This window comes from Spermophilus citellus, assembly GCF_964194105.1.
Source record: "Spermophilus citellus genome assembly, chromosome: 4".
Taxonomy (NCBI): Eukaryota; Metazoa; Chordata; class Mammalia; order Rodentia; family Sciuridae; genus Spermophilus; species Spermophilus citellus.
Genome location: NC_138185.1, coordinates 155,678,211 through 155,693,143, shown reverse-complemented (window position 1 = coordinate 155,693,143; position 14,933 = coordinate 155,678,211). Strand labels below are relative to the sequence as shown.

The following is a 14,933-nucleotide window of genomic DNA, read 5'->3' as shown; positions in this document are numbered from 1 at the left end:
AAAGTCTTATATGGCTATACTTCAAAGTCTAGCAGTTGCTTATTTCTAAGTGATGGCAGTGGTAATCATTTTAGTTTTCTTCATATTCTTCTTTATCTTTTAGACATTTCCTACAGAGAACATGTGTTATCATTTTAGTTGAAAATTTAATTGAGATGTCTAAAAATTTACATTGAGATCTTCAAATAAAAGAGATCTGCAAATCTATTACTTTGTTTACCCCAGTGGTTCTATATTGCAAAACTGTCATATGAAGTCACAACCAGACTATGCTTCAATTGAAGCATAGATCATATTCAGATTTCTTCAGTTTTACTTGTATTCATTTCTCTGTATGTGTATGTCTCATTCTTTGCAATCCCATTGTATCTGTAGGTTTGCATATCCTCCTCCCTGTCAAGGTACACAGTAGTTCCTTTCCTATTATAAGGATCCCCCTATTTCCTTTATATACTCATCTCTCTCCCCGCCTTGTCCCACACTCCCACTCTGGTCCCAAACTATGGAAACCACTAACTGGTCTCCATTTCTGAAACTTTATGTTAAATACATTAAGTAATTGAAAATATAGAATATTAAATAAAAGGGATAAAAATGTAAAAATATGTTAAATATTGGCATGTCTAATGTTAACATTGAAATGTTAAATAGGTAGACAGTAGGCAACCTTGCAGGATTGGTTCTTTTCCACACACAGCATAATTCCCTGGAGACCCATCCAGGTTGCTGCATGTATCAATAGTTTTTTTCTTTTTAGTGCTGAGTTGTATCCCAATCAGCCACACACCCGTGTACTGAGCTGCTTCATTTGTACATGAAACTGTTATGAACATTGACATACAACTTGGTTGGACACAAGTTCACTTCTCTAGGATAAATGACCGAGAGAGTGCAATTCTGGGTCACTTGGTATTTTCATGTTCAGTTTAAAAGAAACTTCCAGTGACTACTGAGTTTCTCTGTGTTCCTCCCCAGCACTTGGTGGTGTCATTTTTCATTTTCACCATCCTGAGAGTGACATCTCTTGAGGTTCTAATTTAATTTCCCTGATAGCTGAGGATGTTGAATATCTTTCCAGGTGCTTATTTCTTTTTTTTTCTATGAGAAGCCTGTCCACAGCGATGGCCTATTTTCTAATTGGGATGTGCATTTTTATTTAGTATTACATTTGATTTTTAATTTGGAGAATATACAGTTTGCAAATATTTTTTTTCCTGATCTGTAGATTGTCTGTTTATTCTCTCCATAGTTTTCACATTGACTTTCATAGAGGGAGACTTTTTTCTTCTTCCACCAGTGGATATCTAGTTTGTTTCAAAAGCTGTTGAAAGAACTTAAAATAAACTATTTTTGAAGGTGTTAGCATAAAACTTCTGGGTTTATTCAAAAGTGATTAATGTTGAATAGGGTTAAAACTCTAACCTACTATATTACATTATCTCTTCCACCAAATAGAAACTATTGGTATGTATATCAGATAAGAAACTATAAGTACACCTCTACCTCTACAGAGTTGTAAAATGATCTGGTCAATACAAAGTTAAGCTTAATAATATACTGCAAGAGCACTGAGCAATCTCCTTAGTTCTTTGCCCAGAAAATGTCAAGAAATTCCAAAAAGAGAAGAAACCATGAATCCAAAAATCACATATATTTATGTACACATTTCATGAACATAGTCATGTTAGGAAGCAGAAGAGTAGTATGCCTCTATGTGACTAAAATTGATGCTAATGTCTCAGATGATAGTTTTAAAACCAGATAGACAGCCTTCATCTTGACACTTTCCTACCACTTCCATTGTGAATTGAGGAAACAGATAAGGGAAATAATATTTGTTCTTGTTGTCTAGCCTTTCATCTGAAGGATTCATTACTTTATAAATTTTGACCACAAACAACCCAAGCTCTAATTCTCTACTCTATAAGTGGCCATTTACATGAGAAAGGAAAACTCACCTAAGTAATTTTATCAAGGTTTTAAATACTTTTATGACTAAGTCAGCAATTGGATATTTCTCAAGTGGTTCCTTTCCTGTTATTATTTCATATGCCCTTTGTAAAGAATTGTACAATGATCCACTGATGGTGTCAGGAGCCAAGGTGTTAGGCAATATTCTTTGGGACACCAGGCCATACTTTGTTCTCCTCTACCAAGAAAAAGATTAAAAGGTGACTACCAGGCGACCCTTGAGTACTCAATGAATTACAACCAATGAAAAGAATGCAGCTGTGAATTTATGGTTATTCAATAAACTCTGACATTTTGTAAAGGCAAAACTATTTGGTATGTTTTAATGCCATAGGTCTCACACCACATTTTTTTTAAGACAATGGAATTTCCTTTTCCAAATTATACTTTTCAAAACTAGAAAATTATGGCATCTCTTGGAATAGAAACATTTTACTCAACAAGATGAATAGATCTGGGTGAATGTCAAGACAGAGAAGATGTCCTAGTTTCCATTCATCCTTCGTTGAAATTAAGAACAAATATCCAAAAATCCATTTGAGCCATTTTGGCCACACCTATTGAGCCATAAACAAAAGTCATCCAGTAGGGGGCAATGCAGACTTAGTCATTAATGTCCTCCACAGAAAATGTGAATTTAGTGTTGAAGACGACTTCTTCTTCCTCCTCTTCCTCCTCTTCCTCTTCTTCCTCCTCTTCCTCCTCTTCCTCCTCTTCCTCTTCTTCCTCCTCTTCCTCCTCTTCCTCCTCTTCCTCTTCTTCCTCCTCTTCCTCTTCTTCCTCCTCCTCCTCCTCCTCCTCCTTCTTCTTCGAGGCACTCCTCAGCCCTATTTTATATTTTATTTAGAGACAGGGTCTCACTGAGTTGCTTAGTGCCTTTGCTTTTTCTGAGGCTGGCTTTGAACTATGCTATTGCACAAAGGTCAATATCAAAGTCAATCCGGGCAAACAAGTTCAATGTCCTCCTGCCTCAGCCTCTGGAGCCTCTGGGTTTAAAGTTGTGCGCCACCTCGTGGGGTGTGAAGGTTCATTCTTGTTTTATTTTTTTTTACTGGTTGTCCAACATTACAAAGCTCTTGACATATCATATTTCATACATTTGATTCAAGTGGGTTATGAACTCCCATTTTTACCCCGTATATAGATTGCAGAATCACATCGGTTACACACCCACGTTTTTACATATTGCCATACTAGTGTATGTTGTATTCTGCTGCCCTTCCTATCCTCTACTATCCCCCCTCCCCTCCCCTCCCATCTTCTCTCTCTACCCCATCTACTGTAATTCATTTCTCCCCCTTATTTTTTTCCCTTTCCCCTCACATCCTCTTATATGTAATTTTGTATAACAATGGGGGTCTCCTTCCATTTCCATGCAATTTCCCTTCTCTCTCCCTTTCCCTCCCACCTCTCATCCATGTTTAATGTTAATCTTTTTCTCATGCTCTTCCTACCTGCTCTGTTCTTAGTTGCTCTCCTTATATCAAAGAAGACATTTGGCATTTGTTTTTTAGGGATTGGCTAGCTTCACTTAGCATTATCTGCTCTAATGCCATCCATTTCCCTGCAAATGCCATGATTTTGTCATTTTTTAGTGCTGAGTAATATTCCATTGTGTATAAATGCCACATTTTTTTATCCATTCATCTATTGAAGGGCATCTAGGTTGGTTCCACAGTCTAGCTATTGTGAATTGTGCTGCTATGAACATTGATGTAGCAGTATCGCTATAGTATGCTCTTTTAAGGTCTTCAGGGAATAGTCCAAGAAGGGCAATAGCTGGGTCAAATGGTGGTTCCATTCCCAACTTTCCCAGGAATCTCCATACTGCTTTCCAAATTGGCCGCACCAATTTGCAGTCCCACTAGCAATGTACAAGTATACCCTTTTCCCCACATCCTCGCCAGTATTTGTTGTTGTTTGACTTCCTAATGGCTGCCAATCTTACTGGAGTGAAATGGTATCTTAGGGTGGTTTTGATTTGCATTTCTCTGACTGCTAGAGATGGTGAGCATTTTTTCATGTACTTGTTGATTGATTGATTGTATGTCCTCCTCTGAGAAGTGTCTGTTCAGGTCTTTGGCCCATTTGTTGATTGGGTTATTTGTTTTCTTATTGTTTAATTTTTTGAGTTCTTTGTATACTCTGGATATTAGGACTCTATCTGAAGTGTGAGGAGTAAAGATTTGTACCCAGGATGTAGGCTCCCTATTTACCTCTCTTATTGTTTCTCTTACTGAGAAAAAACTTTTTAGTTTGAGTAAGTCCCACTTGTTGATTCTTGTTTTTAACTCTTGTGCTATGGGTGTCCTATTAAGGAATTTGGAGCCTGACCCCACAATATGTAGATCAGAGCCAACTTTTTCTTCTAACAGACACAGAGTCTCTGATTTGATATCAAGCTCCTTGATCCATTTTGAGTTAACTTTTGTGCACGGTGAGAGAAAGGGATTCAGTTTCATTTTGTTGCATATGGATTTCCAGTTTTCCCAGCACCATTTGTTGAAGATGCTATCCTTCCTCCATTGCATGCTTTTAGCCCCTTTATCAAATATAAGATAATTATAATTTTGTGGATTGATCTCTAATAAAATACTTGGGAATCAACCTAACAAAAGAGGTGAAAGATTTATACAATGAAAACTACAGAACCCTAAAGAGAAAAATAGAAGAAGATCTTAGAAGATGGAAAAATATACCCTGTTCATGGATAGGCAGAACTAACATCATCAAAATGGCGATATTACCAAAAGTTCTGTATAGGTTCAATGCAATGCCAATCAAAATCCCAATGGCATTTCTTGTAGAAATAGATAAAGCAATCATGAAATTCATATGGAAAAATAAAAGACCCAGAATAGCAAAAGCAATTCTAAGCAGGAAGTGTGAATCAGGAGGTATAGCGATACCAGATTTCAAACTGTACTACAGAGCAATAGTAACAAAAACAGCATGGTACTGGTACCAAAACAGGCGGGTGGACCAATGGTACAGAAGGTTTATTCTTGATGTAAATTGTTCAACACACATGATGACCAGATAATTCTTTTTTTTTCTTTTTTTTTTATTATTTTATTGTTGGTTGTTCAAAACATTACATAGTTCTTAATATACCATATTTCACAGATTGATTCAAGTGGGTTATGAACTCCCATTTTTACCCCGTATACAGATTGCTGTGTCACATCAGTTACATTTCCATTGATTTACAAATTGCCTTTCTAGTGACTGATGTATTCTGCTGTCTATCCCATTCTCCACTGTCCCCTGACCAGATAATTCTTAATGCAGTAAAAACATGTTAACTCACATTTAATTGAATCACAGTTTGTGATAATTTTCTAGGGACTCATGAAACAACAGGAAAAACATCAAACAAGCAAACAAAAACCAAACAAACAAAAACCCTGAATTGAGAGTAAGAAAGTCAACATTCATCTTTTTTCTTTCCTCTTGACTTTGTGGTCTTCTGAAAATCATTTTTTTTAAACCATAATGTTTTATTTACAACAAGTAGATGGTAGTGCAACGGCACACATTGATGTTTATAATAAATAAAATATTATATTTTTCTTTCAACCTTTTGTGGCAGGCCTTTTTACTTTACATAATGACTTTAACAAGTAAAATCAATAATAGCCATTAATGTAATTTGTATTTCAATGTGAATTTGAGCGACTAATGTAGAATAATCATTTATTTGTGAACTGGATCTATAAATCTGTAAATTAAAATAGAAAGTTAAAATTTCTCTTTTCTATTGAGTTTGTTAACAAATATATCCCAAACACTCCAGCATCTGTAATAGGCAGTTTACTGAGTATCTCTCATAAGTGATTCATAAATATACATATTAAATAATGACGGTCATAGCCAGATCCTAGAAGTTCAGATTTTACAAGTTTAAACTACATTAAGTATTTATGCCCAAAACCAAGAACCGAGTCCAAGATTACGTTTTAAATTATGGAAGTGCCACTGGGGGGAAAATTGAGCAATGAAATGATGAAAGACGTTAGATATTTCTCAGAAAATTACACAATTCTTCAAATTTCTACAGTTAGTGTGTTTCAAATGAATTAAAACTAAAATGCATTGCGGGGGACTTTTCTCACTAAAATATCTGGTATGAGAACCTGGTAAAATCCCCATTCAAAATGATCTGGATTTGGCTAGTAACTTATTCAGTAAATTCTTAAAGTTTAATTTGCCTTTAACAAACAACATTATTTTAAAAGCCGTTTTCTTGCTATTGCACAAGGTGGATTTTAAAGTCAATCCAGTGAAACAAGTTCAGAAAAAGCAGCACATTTCTCTAATCCATTTAGCAAAAGTTGCAAATTAGTTTCTACTTGAACAATAAACTGGAGAAATGTCTGAAACTCTACACTTGGTGTCAGTTTTAACATGTTGATGCCAGCCGTGACAGGCAGAGGTAGTCAGGTCTCAAACATATGGAAAAGACCAAAAGCAGAAAACACTGTGAAGAGTTAGCAGCTCTTGGACTTCTAAAGATTAAAAACAAATTATGTTTATGAGTCATTTTGCTGTGTAGCATTCTTCTAAGTTTTATGTCTCAAACATAAAGGAGCTTGTTGCTGTCTTGGACAAATATACCAGAATTATCCCCCTTTTTATTCATCTTTTTTTTAGCTTACTTTCTTGTCTCTAAGGCCAAGTAAAAAATATGAGACATTTTCGTAAACCACAAAGGTAATACAGCAGGCTGGAGTGACTCTAATGAAACTGGGGGCAATTTCTTTGTAAAATCCCCCTATGCCTTCTTTCCTCCATGACTTCCCAAATCACATCCATTACACCACTTCAAAACGTGTTGATCCTGAAAAAGGGCTCTCACAACTTGATATGGGTATGTTGCTACTACATCAAATATTTTGGGTAGTGCTGCCACAGATATGGATCCTAGTGTGCTCAATTGGGCTTGCGGTCATCTATTGATTATTGTGCTGATTGTACTTCAGCTTTAGCAATTCATATGCCATAAACTGAAGGGCACCATGTGATATTCCAAATAAATCCCTTATATAACCTATGCACACCTTCTTACTTGTGTATTTTCACAAGTGCATGAAATGTTCCTTTATATTGTCGCTGTGAGGAGTTAACAACACCTTCATAGTGTAACATAAGGCGAGTTTTTGTTACCCATGATGGGTTTGTAATGCAGAGGTCACGGCTTCAGCTTCAGCAGCTGAGACGAGGTATTCTGTTGCCTCTCACCGTTCAGCTCTTCCTTCTGTTTTATGTGATGTAATAGCATTGTAAAAGAAAAAGTAGAGTCCCCAGGATAAGCCAGCACCCCATATATTTGGAGTTACTCCTTGATAAACTTCCCGCAGTCCATCAAGTTTCCAAATGGTAGTCCATCAATGTAAAATTCTTTTATATTTTGGTCTCAGTTCAATCCATCAGTTTCCGTGAAGCAGATCTTCAGGAGGTCGAAAGACCCCGCCACTCACACCAGCCACCAGTTCTCATACAGAATGTGGCGGAGTACCGTGCTCCACGCCGGTCACTCGGCAGCCAAGGGCCCTGGCAGGTCGTAGGTTCGGGGCCCTTCCACACCATGGCACCTAGGACTGCGGAGATGGGACAAGATGCAGTGGCCGCCACCTTGGCGATTGTCGCCCCCCGGGAGCGGGAACCCCAGAAAATCATTTGACGTTTCTCAGCCTCATTGTTCTTCGCTAGAATATAACACATCCCTCCTCCCCTGAAAAGGCCAACTTCTCTTTTGCTTTAAGGAAGATTTATTCTATGAAAGAATATGTTAAATAAATTGTTTTGTTGAGAGATTTCCTGAATAAATTAAAGTGGAAATTCCCAAGCCTCGCGGATGGTCAGAATCACTGAGTTAACCTCACTCCAAAGCCCTTGCAGGGTTTACCTGGAAATAAAATGGGCCAGGCTGTAAGTGGAGAGGGAAAACATACCTACCACTGGCTCTCCTGCAACTTCCACCTTTATTCACTAAAAAAGTAGTTATATTAAGAATCAGTCAGAGTTTAAGATCGATTTGATGTGCATCAGTACTTCAGATGTCAATGACGTTTACTTTCCAGTGTGATAGACATTAGTGAGGATTATGTTGCTGGCTCTGCCTGGGTCATGGAAGAGTATGTCTGAATACCCCTTGCTTTCATTCTCACAAAGAACTTTTTCTGTAAGGAGCCAGATAGTAAATACAACAAGCCTTCTATATCAGTGGGTTCTTTATCTGTGGATTCAATTAGCAGTGGATCAAAAACATATTTAAAAAATAAAGGTGTGCTTGTACTGAACACAAATTTATTTTATATTAAAGCATCCCAACACATACAAAATTGGAATTCAAGACAGGAGAGAGAAAAAGGGTCAGAAAAAAATTGGAAGAAATAATGGTTTGAATTTCATTAAAAAAATTAAAAAGCTCCATGAACCAAAATTTTCAAGAAATTCAATGAACTCAAAAAAAGATAAATGCAATAATAATCATGTCAAGACGTGTTACAATCAAATTGTCAAAAGACAAGAGAAAATCTCGAAGAAGCAAGAGAAGACTAATCTTCATGTATAAGAGATTAAGAGCAAAATCTTCATTAGAAATCATGGAATCCAGCGCTGGAGTTGTGGCTCATTGGTAGAGTGCTCGCCTAGCATGTGTGAGGCACTAGGTTCAATCTTCAGTTCTACATTAAAAAAAAAAAAGAAGAAAGAAAAGAAAAGAAAAGGTATTGTGTCTGTCTACAACTAATATATATATATATATATATATATATATATTTTTTTTTTTTTTTTAAAGAGGGCTAGGGTAGTGACTCAGTGGTAGAGCGCTTGTCTAGCATGTGTGTGGCACTGGGTTCAAGTCTCAGCACTGCATATAGGTAAATAAAATAAATGGCCATTGACAACTATATATATAAAAGAAATCATGGAATCCAGAGGGACAGGGATGTTATAGTTCTCCTTTGACCCTGTGGTTTTACTTTGATGGCTTCAGTTACCCACAGTCAACGGAGGTCTAAGAATATTAAATGGAAAATTCCAAAAGTAAACAGTTTATACACTTCAGATTGCATGCCACTTTAAGTGAAGAAAATTCACAATACTGCTTTTTCTGACCTGGGATGTAAATCACCCCTCTGTCCAGTGCATCTATGTTGTATATGCTGCCTGTCCATTAGGCACTTACTAGCTGTCTTTGTTAGATTGAATGTTGCTGAATTGAGGTGTTTATATCCAAGTAACCCATATTTTACTTAATAATTTCCCAAACTGCAAGAGTATTGATACTGATAATTAGGACATGTTAAAGAACACTCACAAAATTCTTCCTTTCAGTGAAAAGGTGAAGGTTTATCATAGGTATGAATGGTTAGAAAAACACATAGTGTATATAAAGTTCAGTACTATCTGAGGTTTCGGGCATTCGCTGGGAGTCTTGGAATCTATCTCCTACAGATAAGGGGAGACTAATATATTTTTAAAATGATGAAACAAAGATACTATAAACCAAGAATTCTATATCTGCCAGATGAACACGAGATAAAGGAATTTGTGCCTAGTGACATGCTCTGAGAGAAATGCCAAAGGAAGTCTTTCAGGCAGAGAGGAAAGTATGTGGGGGAGCAACTCAAAGTCATATGAAGAAGAAAAGAATTCCTGTGAATATAAAGGTATATAGAAGACCTGCTGGTATGGTGGGATTTTGGTTTGAATGTGTCCCCAAAGCTGTAGTGTTGCAAGCTTTTTGCTCAGTGTGGCAATGTTTGGAGGTAGAGGGACCTTTAAGAAGTGGGTTCTAGGGAAAAGTGATTAGGTTATTGGGACATGCTCTGAGAAGGAGTTAACAGAGTTCTCATGGACCCGAGTTAATTCCCATAAATTTGGCTGTTATAAAAGAGCATGACTGGTCCTTCCCCATTAACTAGCCTTCTGTCTCACCATGTGATGTCTTCCTCTTACATAATAGCAGGTGCTCCTACCATAATAGCACCTGGGTCATATGACACAGTCAAGGTGTCCCTCACTAGAGGCCCAATCCATAGGGCCACTTGATTCTGAACTTTCTGCCTCTAAAATGGTGAACTTTTAGCACTTTTCTTTATTAAATCCAAGCCTTAGGGGTTTTTGTTTTGGTTTAATTTGTTGTTATTGTTAATGAACCAAGACACCCAGTATTATTGTATTTTTGCTAGGTAGTTTTCTGTTTATTTCTGTATGACTTTATAATGCATAAAAATATAAATCTATATTAATGGACACAGAATGTAGAAGGATGTAATTTCTGACCATCATAATGTAGAGGGAGAAATGTATCTGCTCATTACCCAGCACACTGTGCTCTGTGTGAAACATTCCATGAAGTCATGTTGCTGTTCGGTGGAAGTTTTTGCTCTATTCAACATTCATGTTGAAAGTTAATCCCCCATGAGACAGTAGTAAGAACATGGCCTTTAGGTGACAGTCATAAAAGTGAATAGGTGCCCAAATAAAAAGCCTTGATGGAGGAATCTCCTCCTCTGGCCTTTCCCATCCACTCTTGTCTGTCCAAACAGACAAGAGTGGATGGGAAAAGCCTTTTCCCCTTCTGTCCTTCCAGGTGAGAATACAGCAAGAAGGGCCCTCATCAAATGGCAGAGATGTGACCTTGGCCATCCCAATCTCCAGAACTGTAAGAAATACATTTCTGTTTTTTATAAATTATGCAGTTGTAGGTTATTTTTTGTGTTCTTGTTTTGTTTTTAGCAACACACATGAACTGACTCCCACTATTTCCACTTCAATTCAACACTGTTTGAGAAGTTCTGAGCACAGCAAAAGGAAAAGAAACAAGAAATAAAGATAGGATTTTGTTCTGGGCAAGGTGGTGCATGCCTGTAATCTCAGGAGCTTGGGAGGCTGAGATAGGAGGATCGTGAACTCAAAGCCAGCCTCAGATAAAGCAAGGCTCTAAGCAAACCAATGAGATCATGTCTCTAAATAAAATACAAAATAGGGCTGGGGATGTGGCTCAGTGGGTCAGTGTTTGAGTGCCCCTGAGTTCAATCCTCAGTAGCAAAAAAAAAAAAAAAAAAATTAGACTATCATTATATCACAGAAAATTATTTACATATGGAAAGCATATATAGAGAGGTATATATATATATATATATATATATATATACCAAATTCTAGTGAGGCCCTATGCAACTTATTGAGACCCTGTCATCTGGGGATTTAACCCAGGAGCACTTTACCACTGAGATACATCCCAAGCCCCTTTTATGTTTTATTTTTAGACAGGGTCTCACTAAGTTGCATAGGGCCTCACTAAGTTGCTGAGGCTGGCTTCGAACTTCTGATCCTCCTGTCTCAGCCTCCAGAGTCTCTGGGATTACAGGTGTGTGCCACTTCACCTGGCTGCTCAGTGATTTTTGATAGGAACAATTTATAAAAATCCATTATGTATTTATACACCAGCAACAAGTTATTAAATTATTTAAGAAAACACCAAATTTGAAATAACTTTAAAGACTCTCAGGTGCATAAGAATAAATCTAATAAAAAGTGGGAGGCCATGGACATATTTTAAAACTGACTCCAGAACCAATCCAGCTCTGTGAACCTGAATGAGAATCAAAATGAAAAGAAAGTAAAAACTAAAAAATTGGTGTCGGGAAAGAAAATGATATGCATTTAATAGAAGAAAAAAATCTGTGGGTAGTCAAAAATACACAGACAAATGCTCAGCTCTATCAGTGATCAATAAAATGGAAATTAAGAATACAATGAGAAACTATTTCTTACATACCAGATTCATAATACCCAGTGCTGCAGAAGATGTCAGGAGAGGGTTACTTTCTTAATTTTTGAATGTTGTTTAGTCAGCTTTTCATTGCTGTGACCAAAATACCTGAAAAGAATAACTTGGATAAAAAAAGCTTAATTATGTGATTATGGTCAGTCAACTCCATTACCTGGAACTAAGATGAGGCAGAACATTATGGTAGAAGTGTGTGGTGAAGGAAAGCTACTCATCTCATACAGCTGAGAAGCAGAGAAGGCAAATAACAAAATGTATTCCCCAAGGGCATGGCCCCAGTGGTCTACTTTCTCCAGCCATGCCATACCTGCTAACAGTTACCACCTAGAATCTATTTAAATTATAAATCCACCGAGTAGATTGATTCACAGATGAGTTTACAACTGACATACTCTAATTATTTCACTTCTGAACATTTCTGCGTGGTCACATGAATTTTTCTAGGTATATCTCATGTCTGAACAATATCTGTTAAAATTGAAAGAATACATGTTTTTACATCAACCAATTTTACACTTGGAAATCTATCTCCAAAATAATAGTAGTGGCATATGAGGAATACATATACATGAATGTAAAGCACTGCTTTATTTATTCAATAGAACAGGAAGGAGTTTTAATGCCCATGTGTAAAGGATATGATTAAAATATAAATTTGGTATATGTATTCAATGGAAATCTATTTTAAAGAAGATGTCAAGGTGGGCAAGGTGGTGCCTACCTGTAATTTCAGCAATCACAAGTTCAAACCTGGCCTCAGCAACTTAGTGAGATCCTCAATAACTGAACTAGACCCTGTCTCTAATAAATATTAGGGATGGGATTGTAGCTCCATGATAAAGTACACTGGATCCAATCCCCAGTAGTCTCCTGTCCCAAAAGATGTCAAATCTACTGAATCTATTTTGAGGGAGGACCATAATATTGGTAAATTAAAAGACAAGTTTCTATATGATATATATAATACATTCCCATCCTCATGAATTCAACCACAAAAAAAAGGGGGGAGGGTTTGCTGATATTTGGCCATTTTAAAATATAGGTTCATATATTTCATCCCAAGATTTATGAATGTTTATACGAGGAAGGGAATGTTGTAGAGGCATACTGCAGCCTCTGCCTAGGGTTGCCAGGCTGGGGTAGGATCAGAGTTCATGCAGGGGATATCAGCTACTTTTCCTTATGTTTCTTTTTTCTTTTCTTTCTTTTTTTACACAATAACTTTATTTATTTATTTATTTATTTATTTATTTATTTATTTATTTATGGTGCTGGGGATTGAACCCAGGGCCTCGCATGTGCTAGGTGAGTGCTCTACCGCTGAGCCACCACCCCAGCCCTCCCTTATGTTTTTTGCATCATTAATTTGTTACAAAGACCTTTTTCGATTTTTATAAATTTTAGAAAATTATTATGATAAATTTATGAAAATGATAATAGTTTATTTATTATTTGAGATATTATTTTCATTTCATCAGTGCAAACCAAGTGTTTTATTGAACTGGCAAATGATTTCTCAAAAAAAATTTCAGGGGCTGGGGATGTGGCTCAGGTGGTAGCGCACTCGCCTGGCATGCGTGCGGCCCGGGTTCGATCCTCAGCACCATATACCAACAAAGATGTTGTGTCCGCCGAGAACTAAGAAATAAATATTAAAAAAAAAAATTCTCTCTCTCTCTCTAAAAAAAAAAAAACAAAAAAGTTTCAGAATGTAAATTTTCATTTTCTTAATTTATCATATAATGGATAACTAGTTAAATAAGTGTGTAACTAGCCACATCTTAATGCCCTCTCCTAACTTACTTTACTACATTCTTTTAATCCAATCATTAATATAAAACCTCCAATCACTACAATGTAAGCTCCATAGGAGCGGGGATTTTGTTTTATTCATTGATGTATTTCCAGTACCTAAGGCAACACCTGCCAATTAGTAGTCACTCAGTGAATCAATAGTTTTTGAATGAATGAATGAATAAATAAATAAATAAATATGGCAGTAGATGGTGAGGAAGAAGATGGAAACTCTCCAGTTGTTTGTGTGACTGTGAGATGGCAGACAGGGGTTATAATGATCTTTCGTCTTGTCAACTGGGATGAAGAAAGGAGAATATTTTCTACAACATGGTACTGAAATTTTCTGTATCCATCCAACAAATGGTAATGAACTTTTTAAAATTTTAATTAGATTTCTCCTTAATTATTCATTAATCTTGATTAGGAATCTAATTTACAAAAATATGACATATTATTTGCTCCCTTTGGCAAAGTTCCGGTTTTATCCTAAGACTTTTGAGTAGGGAACTGACTTAGGCTTTTAAAAGGTAACTTTGGTTGTCAAGTAAAAAGCAGACATGGGCTATGGAGAAGGAGAGTGGGAGCAGGGAGCCCAGGGAGGAGGTCACAGTAGAGATGCACTGGAGAGGTGATGTCAGCTCAGACCAGGATAGCAAGAATGGATGGGGTAAGAAGTGGCAGCTTTGGAGTATGATCAAATAGGGGAAAAGCAAATTTAGAGATAGTTACAATAACAGGATTATTCACCCCATGGGGTGGGTGTTGACATACTTATTTTCCTCCAATGCAGTTGAATTTTTTTCCTGTCCCTTTACTATATTTCTGAGCTTTGGCACAATTTCCTGACCATGTGCAGGCATTTTAGTGCCAGCTTTAGCGTATCCCAACTTAACCCTTCATATCAAGTTCAACTTAATGTTCATCTGCCCATAACGCTCACTCCTTCTCAGTGCCTTCTCTCATAAGGATTTGGAGACCCTCCTTTCTGCCTTGTTCTTTGCCATGGGACATATAATTCCAATCTGATTTCTTCTAACCACTCAGCTCTAAGCCCTCATTTTTTTTTTTTAAAGAGAGAGTGAGAGAGAGAGAGAGAGAGAGAGAGAATTTTTAATATTTATTTTTTAGTTCTCGGCGGACACAACATTTTTGTTGGTATGTGGTGCTGAGGATCGAACCCGGGCCGCCCGCATGCCAGGCAAGCGCGCTACCGCTTGAGCCACATCCCCAGCCCTAAGCCCTCATTTTTACTGTGGGATCCCTTTGGTTCTGCCACCAACCCTCTCTGGTGATTTTAGTCTTGATACCCCCATCATTTGGCCCTTTCAGGAATTCTAGATTCATCATACCTAGTGCTGGT

At 37.0% G+C, this 14,933-nt stretch overlaps 1 pseudogene across 1 annotated transcript; it reads right to left on the bottom strand.

Annotated features, from left to right (window-relative positions):
* Positions 1-6,620: 6,620 nt before the first annotated feature.
* On the bottom strand, positions 6,621-7,504 carry LOC308648254 (solute carrier family 25 member 32-like; annotated as a pseudogene). Its single transcript has one exon. The product of its transcript is annotated as a solute carrier family 25 member 32-like (transcript).
* Between the last annotated feature and the right edge of the window lie 7,429 nt (positions 7,505-14,933).